Source organism: Arachis ipaensis, chromosome B6 (assembly GCF_059453495.1).
Source record: "Arachis ipaensis isolate K30076 ecotype BB chromosome B6, ASM5945349v1, whole genome shotgun sequence".
Taxonomy (NCBI): domain Eukaryota; kingdom Viridiplantae; phylum Streptophyta; class Magnoliopsida; order Fabales; family Fabaceae; genus Arachis; species Arachis ipaensis.
In genome coordinates this window covers 57,582,662-57,591,868 of record NC_142441.1, presented here as the reverse complement: position 1 = coordinate 57,591,868, position 9,207 = coordinate 57,582,662, and the positions used below count along the sequence as shown (strand labels likewise).

Here is a 9,207-nt window from a genome sequence, read left to right as displayed (position 1 = left end):
TGATTTTCGAAAATTAAAGGAGAATTAAAATTAAAATTAAAATTTAAACAATTAATTAACTAAAAAGAATTTTTGAAAAAGAGGGAGGTATTTTCGAAAATTAGAGAGGGATAGTTAGTTAGGTAGTTTTGAAAGAGATAAGAAACAAACAAAAAGTTAATTAGTTAGTTGAAAAAGATTTGAAATTCAATTTTGAAAAGATAAGAAGATAAGAAGTTAGAAGAGATATTTTAAAATTAAATTTTTGAAAAAGATAAGATTTAAAAAGATATGATAGAAATTCATTTTGAAAATTGATTAAAAAGATATGATTGAAAATTAAATTTGAAAAGATAAGAAGTTAGAAAAAGATTTTGAAATCAAAGTTTGAAAAGATATGATTAAAAGAGATTTGTTTGAAAAAGATTTGAAATTTTAAAATCACAATTAATGATTTGACTCACAAGTAATAACAAGATATGATTCTAGAACTTAAAGTTTGAATCTTTCTTAACAAGCAAGTAACAAACTTGAAATTTTTGAATCAAAACATTAATTGTTGATAATATTTTCGAAAATTATGAGATAAAATTAAGAAAAAGATTTTTGAAAAATATTTTTAAAATTTTCAAAAATAAATAAGAAAAATGAAAAAGATTTAATTTTTGAAAAAGATTTTGAAAAAGATAGGATTTTCAATTTGAAAATTTGATTTGACTCATAGAAACAACTAGATTTTAAAAATTTTTAAAAAGTCAACTCAAATTTTCGAAAATTTATGAGAGAAAAAGGGAAAGATATATTTTTTATTTCTGAATTTTTAATGGTGAGAGAGAAAAACATAAAAAATGACTCATAACATGAAAATTATGAATCAAAACACATGATGCATGCAAGAACACTGTGAATGTCAAGATGAACACCAAGAACACTTTGAAGATCATGATGAACATCAAAAAATTTTTGATGCAAAGAAAACATGCAAGACACCAAACTTAGAAATCTTTAATGCTTAGACACTATGAATGCAAAGATGCACATGAAAAATAACAAAAGACACAAAATAATAAAACATCAAGATCAAACAAGAAGACTTACCAAGAACAACTTGAAGATCATGAAGAAAACTATGAATGCATGAATTTTCGAAAAATGCATAAATTTAAAAAAAAATGCAATTGACACCAAACTTAAAAATTGACTCAAGACTCGAACAAGAAACACAAAATATTTTTGATTTTATGATTTTATTATTTTTTTTTTTAGATATTTTTATTTTTTTGAAAACATATAGGGAAAAGGAAGCAATGAATTCAAAGTCCTCAATCAAGATTCCAGGAATCATACCAGGTTAGTCTAAAGCTTGATGGCCAACCAAACTTCAGCATACCATTTTGAAACTTTAGAATTCATTCTTAAAAATTTAGAATAATTTTCGAAAACAGAAGGAAAAGAAATTTTTTTTTTGAAAGATTTTTGAAAACAAATTTTTTTTTGAAAATAAAACAAAAAGAAAATTACCTAATCAGAGCAACAAGATGAACTGTCAGTTGTCCAAACTCGAACAATCCCTGGCAACGGCGCCAAAAACTTGGTGCACGAAATTGTGATCTCAGGCAACGGCGCCAAAAAACTCAGTACGCACGTCATTAATAAATCATTTTCATTCACAACTTCGATACAACTAACCAGCAAGTGCACTGGGTCGTCCAAGTAATAAAACCTTACGTGAGTAAGGGTCGATCCCACGGAGATTGTTGGTATGAAGCAAGCTATGGTCATCTTGTAAATCTCAGTCAGGCAGATATCAAATGGTTATGGACTTTTCGAATAATAATAATAAATAAACAGAAAATAAAGATAGAAATACTTATGTAAATCATTGGTGAGAATTTCAGATAAGCGTATAGAGATGCTTTCATTCCTCTGAACCTCTGCTTTCCTGCTGTCTTCATCCAATCATTCCTACTCCTTTCCATGGCAAGCTTTCTGTAAGGCATCACCGTTGTCAATGGCTACATCCCATCCTCTCTGTGAAAAAGGTCCAAATGCTCTGTCACGGCACGGCTATTACCCGAAATCCATTTGCCTTCTTTCATCCCATTTTAACGAAACTAAAAACTAAAAAAAAATGGCAAAATCATTTTTTTCAGGTTCTAGGGATTTTAAATGCAAGAACAAAATTGTTTATAAATTTTTTAAAAAAAAGAGCAAAATGGATCATCCAATTTTAGATCCCCAAAATCTCTTTGTCTAATAACTCTGTATTAGTTGTCAATTCTTCTCTTTAACGCGGGGTAGAGCAGCTTGGTAGCTCGCAAGGCTCATAACCTTGAGGTCACGGGTTCAAATCCCGTCTCCACAACAGTTTTTGATAAAAGCAGGAATTCAAGAAATGGGGGGGAGATACTATCAGAGTCAACTCTAACAATTTTTATTAAAATCTAGAGGTTCTCGATCATACTAGAATAGGATTCACCCTCCTTTTGCGTCTGTCACTACACCCAGCACTCGCGAGTTTGAAGTTCGTCACAGCCATCCCTTCCCAGATCCTACTCGAAATACCACAGACAAGGTTTAGACTTTCCGGATCTCAGGAATGGCCATCCATGGGTTCTAACTTATACCACGAAGATTCTAATATCTCAGACTCGGTCCTCTGTATTAGATATCTAAGAGATACTCATTCTAGCTTGTTTGCATGTAGAACAGAAGTGTTTGTCAGGCACGCGTTCATAAGTGAGAATGATGATGAGCGTCACATAATCATCACATTCATCATGTTCTTGGGTGCGAATGGATATCTTAGAAGCGGAATAAGTTGAATTGAATAGAAAAACAGTAGTACTTTGTATTAAATCATGAGGAACAGCAGAGCTCCACACCTTAATCTATGGAGTGCAGAAACTCTACCGTTGAAAATACATAAGTGATGAAGGTTCAGGCATGGCCAAATGGCCAGCCCCCAAACATGATCAAAGGATCAAAAGATGATCAAATGATTATCTCCTCCTTCAATACAATAGTAAAAAGTCCTATTTATACTAAACTAGCTACTAGGGTTTACAGAAGTAAGTAATTGATGCATAAATCCACTTCTGGGGCCCACTTGGTGTGTGTTTGGACTGAGCTTGAAGTTTACACGTGGAGAGGTCATTCTTGGAGTTGAATGTCAGTTTGTAACATGTTTCTAGCATTGAGCTCCACTTTGCAGCTTGTTTCTGGCGCTGGACGCCAGACTGCAGCATGGAACTGGCGTTGAACGCAAGTTTACATCGTCAATCCTTATTCAAAGTATGAACTATTATATATTGCTGGAAAGCCCTGGATGTCTACTTTCCAACTCAATTAGAAGCGCGCCATTTGGAGTTTTGTAGCTCCAGAAAATTTACTTTGAGTGCAGGGAGGTCAGAATCCAATAGCATCTGCAGTCCTTCTTCAACCTTTGAATCTGATTTTTGCTCAAGTCCCTCAATTTCAGCCAAAAAATACCTGAAATCACAGAAAAACACACAAACTCATAGTAAAGTCTAGAAATATGATTTTTAATTAAAAACTAACAAAAATATATTAAAAACTAACTAAATCATACTGAAAACATACTAAAAACAATGCCAAAAAGCGTATAAATTATCCGCTCATCATTTCCTTTGTTAGAAACTATATTATTTGTCGCTTTGGATCACCACGAGCAATCATGAGCGATCAAGGCACCCACTTCTGTAACAGCAGACTAACAGGATTACTGAAGAAGCATGAGATAATTCACAAAGTAGGAACAGCTTACCATCCCCAAACCAATGGGCAAGCAGAAGTCTCTAACAGAAAGATTAAATGTATTCTGGAAAAGATAGTAAAACCTCAAAGGAAGGACTGGAGTGCCAGGCTACAAGATGTACTCTGGGCATATAGAATAGCATACAAGACACCCATTGGGATGAGCCCCTTCCTCTTGGTATACGGAAAGGCTTGCCACCTTCCAGTAGAGGTGGAACACAAGGCTTTCTGGGCTGTGAGGGAGTGCAACATGAATTTTGAGGAAGCTGGTGCTGAAAGAAAGCTGCAACTAGCAGAGCTGGAAAACCTTCGCCTAGAAGCATATGATAACTCTAGGAGATACAAATAAAAGATGAAGGTTGTCCATGACAAGCATATAAAAAAGAGAGAATTCAGACCAGGGGAGCTAGTTCTTCTATATAACTCTAGGCTGAGGCTTATGCCAGGTAAACTGAGATCAAGATGGGAAGGTCCCTACAGAGTAGAAAAGGCAGAGCCATACGGAGTTTTCCACCTGCGTCATCCTTCTAGCTCCAAATTTCTAAAGGTCAATGGACATCGCCTGAAGCTATATCATGGTGAGAAGATGAGGAATCACAAGGAACTAGAGGTCTTCCTCTTGGAAGACCCACCAACAGAGGCAGAATGAGCCTAAAGAGCGTCCAACTTAAGGACGTAAAAGCAAAGTGCTAGGTGGGAGACAACCCACCATGGTATGATCGTTCCGTTTCAGTCTTAGCTTTATTTTCACTTTATTTTATTTTTCCGATGTTAATGACCCTTCTCATCATCCCTGCATATAGCTGCATATAGTTTACATTAGCATTCTACATAATCAATAAAAAAAAAAAAATACGCACGAGACGCGGCAGCGTCGCTGACGCGTCCGCGTCACAAGTGCATTAGGAAGAAAAGAAAACTGAACAGAAAGTCACGCGAAAGTGTGGCTGGAGACGTGCCTTAGGCACAAACAGGCCCACGCGACCGCGTCATTTGGAAAATAAGCCTCTCACACGTCCGCGTCACCCACGCGAACGCGTGCCCATAAAAATCGACGTAAAAGAGGTGTATAGCAGAGAGTTATGATGGAGTGGGGCTGGAATTATGCTAGGAGCATCAGCCCTATCACGTGACCGCATGCCCCACCCGTTCGTGTCATTTTCAAAATATGGCCATTCACGCGATCGCGTCACCCACACGATCGCGTCACCTTAAATTTTGGCAAAATAAGTTTCAAATAGAGAGTTGCGCGAACGCGAGGCTGCTCTCGCGCCAATAGCACAAATCAACTCACGCGACCGTGTGCCCCACGCGTTCGTGTCACTTGAAAACACCGCACCCCACGCGACCGCGTCACTCACGCGTCCGCGTCACATGCGGCGCACAACTTATCCAGGTCAGCCAAATATTTTATCTTTTCTTCCCCAAATCCTAATTTTTCTTATCCTTTCTTATTTCTTTCTTCTCCCTTCCTCCTTCTTACTTCTTTCTCACTTTCTACTTCCTCTTTTTCACCACCATTATCAAGGTTTTTCCTTTCTTCTTCCCTTCTTTGCTTTTCCATTATTATTCTTATTTTTATTTATGTTTTCTTCTTCCTTTTCTTTTCACTTTCTTTATCTATATTTTCTTTTTCTTTTTCTTTCCTTTTTTCTTTTTATTCCTTTAATTGGTGTTGGAAATTTATTTGGGTCATTATTTTCTATATTTTACTTGTGGATTATCATGGAATTGTTTGACAATTAATATTACTTCTTAAAGGGTTACTTGCATGTTCTATTTTATATTTTCAAAAACATATTTACCATGCATGCTATGTGTTTGTGAAAAAGCCCGTATGGCATCATGCACTACTTTTATGTTATCCTACTACTTTAATGCCTGTTTTTCACAAAATCCCTTTTATATTTTATTGATTAAAATATAATGGTCAATACAAACAGATTGTTAGTTTGAATGATGTGGTAATCTAACTTGGACATTGAATGCTTGATCTATGCTACTCATGCCTTTACCGGCATGCCAATAAACATCTTGCATTTAATTGCCATCACATGCACTTACTATATTACCTTAGCTTTGATGAACTTTTCACATGTAGTCTAGACCATGTGTTAATGACATACTTATTTATCGTGCATTGATTACCACCCATATTGTTCGCTCCCTTACTCGAACCCTTAGCTTTACATATTACTTTCTTTTCCCTTTTTCAGGATGGCCACCAAGAAAGGTAAAGAGAAAGCTACTCCCAAACCACCAGCAAGGAGAGGAACAAAAAGAGCATTAGTGGCAGAGCCATCTTCCACAACGGTGAAACCCTCAAGAAAAAGAATCAAGAGGATCGTTAAGGTCGATTAAAAAGAAAAAGCTTTCCCAACAAAGGATACTGTGCGGTTTCCTAACTGATGCCAGGGCATCTTGGCCAGTTTCACTGACCTTTTCTTTACTGCTTTTAGGATAGTTTCATACATTTCTTTAGGAAATAAGCTAGTTTTGGGTAAATATTCACTTATGCCTTGATTCAAGCATACATTGTGCATTTTACATAATTTCAAGAGGATTTTGCATAAGTTTAGTGACAAATATTATGTTGCATTACTCATGACTTGGACTAGAGCTTTGATGCACTTTATTGGTTGATTTCAGGACCAAAAAGGAAGCAAGAAAAGGGGAGGTAACTTGCAAGATTAATGAGAAAAGTGATTGCCAATAACATTCTCAAAAAGCCATCAATGCCCACGTTAGAGACTCACGTTAACTAAGTTAACGTGAACTCTAACGTTGAGAAGAGAAGTTGAGCCAACGTTAGTGACACTTAACATTGTCACTAACGTTGGCAATTACTCATAAGTGGCCATGTTAGAAGCCACGTTAACCTAGTTAACGTGGCCTCTAACGTTAAGGGGGGGGAAGAGAAGCCAACGTTAGTGACACTCAACATTGTCACTAACGTTGGCCTATGGTGCAAAGTACCACGTTAACTCCCACGTTAACTTGGTTAACGTGGGAACTAACGTAAAGGATGAAGAGTTGTCGACAACGTTAGTGACACTCAACATTGTCACTAACGTTGAAGCAACCACACAACCCCCAAGAGTCACGTTAACCTCCACGTTAACTTAGTTAACGTGGAAGCTAACGATGAGGAATGAAGGATGAGCCAACGTTAGTGACACTCAACATTGTCACTAACGTTGGGATGGCTAAAGATGGCCACGTTAGAGGCCACGTTAACCTAGTTAACGTGGACTCTAACGTGAGACCCAGGGGCACATTGGAACGTTAGTGACAATGTTGAGTGTCACTAACGTTCTCGAAGGTTGGCAAGGACCACGTTAGAAGCCACGTTAACCTAGTTAACGTGGACTTTAACGTGAAACAAGAAGGGGCACACTGGAACGTTAGTGACAATGTTGAGTGTCACTAACGTTCTCGAAGGATTAACAAGGCAACGTTAAAAGCCACGTTAACCTAGTTAACGTGGGTTTTAACGTAAGGCAAAGGGGTGCATTGGAACGTTAGTGACAATGTTAAGTGTCACTAACGTTCTCGAACTTATATTCTTACTAAATATTAACACGCCTAACATCCTGAGCTGAAGTCTCTGCCCACTTAGCACTTTCTCTCTACAAGTAAAGCCAAGCCCAAATGAAGAAAAGAACTGCTTCAAACTCAAGATCCAAAGGCCCAAGACTTGAAGAGTAAACTAGAAGCTGAGAAGAGTAGTATATATAAGAGTTGCTTTGAATTGTAAAGAAGCTCTGGAGGCTAAAAAAAGAGAACTACTCTCTGTATTTTACTTTCTTTGCAAATTCTAGTTTTATGATGTATTCTCCATCTTTGTTTTCATTTTCAAGAGCTATGAACAACTAAACCCCTTTCATTGGGTTAGGGAGCTCTGTTGTAATTTGATGGATCAATACTAATTTTCATTATTCTTTTTCTATCTTTCCTTTTGATTTTACTTGAAAGCTTTCGATCTTCATCCAATTGAGTAGTTATCTTGGAAGAGAAGCTATTCAAACTTGGATCTCTTTTGAACCTTGAAAGAGGAATGAAGAGATCAAGCTAGAAATGCTTTCTCATGCTGGACCAAATTGGGTTTGGATGGGTATGTGACTATAACCCTCTCAATACTTGATTTGGGAAATGCATGTGGTATAATCAGTGACCATACTTCATCTCTTCTCATGAGCAATTGACCAAGGAATTGGCTATTGATCAAGATTTGAGAGATTGAATTGCAAGAAATTGTAATTCAATCACTTAAGATTGCCAAGGAGATCAATGAGTGCATTGATTGAGGAAGAGATGAAAATGAACTTGATCCGGAGAATTGCAACATCTCCTAAGCCCAATGAACTCCCCATCTCTGATCTTACCCATTCTCTTTAATTTCTGCCATTTACTTTTATGAGCAAATCCCCCATTCCCATTTACAATTCTGCAATTTATTTTTAGTCATTTACTTCCAGTCCTTTAATTCTAGCATTTACTTTTCTGTTATTTACATTCCCGCCATTTAATTTTCTGCAACTCTCAACCCAAATCCTGGATTCGCTCAACTAGAACATTCTTCTAATTAAAGTTGCTTGATCAATCAATCCCTGTGGGATTCGACCTCACTCTATTGTGAGTTTTTACTTGACGACAACTTCGGTACACTTGCCGAAGGGAGATTTGTTGAGAGACAAGTTTTCCGTGCATCACTAACTGCTACTGTGAGCAGATGTTCCCCATCCTGGCAGCAAGGAACTATAACAATGAGCACCTTCTCATCCTCCCAACCCACATTGCTGACTTTATTGAGCCCCGCATCGAACGAAGACAATGGGGATTCTTACGGAGACAGCCACGACAGGTTAATCTTTCATGGGTAGTAAAATTCTACTCCAACTTTCACATGCCAACCATGCAGTCTGTCTATGTTCGTCAGAAGCAAGTCCCCATAACTGAAGAGGCTATTCAACAAGCTTTAGATCTCCCCCCTGCTCCAGAAGGATTGGACGCATTCCAAGAAGCCTCACTCAAGCGCCAGACATACCAATTTGACTGGGACGCCGTTCTCAGAGTTATAGCACAACCTGGCAGCAGATAGATCTACGGATACCATCGTTCCTGACCTAAGGGCATATCGACTTCAGCACTTACCTTGGAGGCTCGAGTATGGGCACAGATTATGTCTCATTACGTCTTTTTGAGCACTCACGAGTCCTCCTTCACTGCAGACATGGCAGTCTTAGTCTGGTGTATTGGTGCATGAAATTGTGATCCCTGGTAATGGCTCCAAAAACTTGGTGCTCTAATCTTAATTCATAATTTGTCACAACTTCGATACAACTAACCAGCAAGTGCACTGGGTCGTCCAAGTAATAAAACCTTACATGAGTAAGGGTCGATCCCACGGAGATTGTTGGTATGAAGCAAGCTATGGTCATCTTGTAAATC

General features: G+C 37.6%; 1 non-coding gene across 1 annotated transcript; it reads left to right on the top strand.

Moving 5' to 3' along the window:
• Positions 1 to 2,270: 2,270 nt before the first annotated feature.
• Positions 2,271 to 2,344, top strand: TRNAM-CAU (transfer RNA methionine (anticodon CAU)). The gene has a single exon. It is a non-coding gene; the product is annotated as a tRNA-Met (tRNA).
• The last annotated feature ends 6,863 nt before the right edge of the window (positions 2,345 to 9,207 follow it).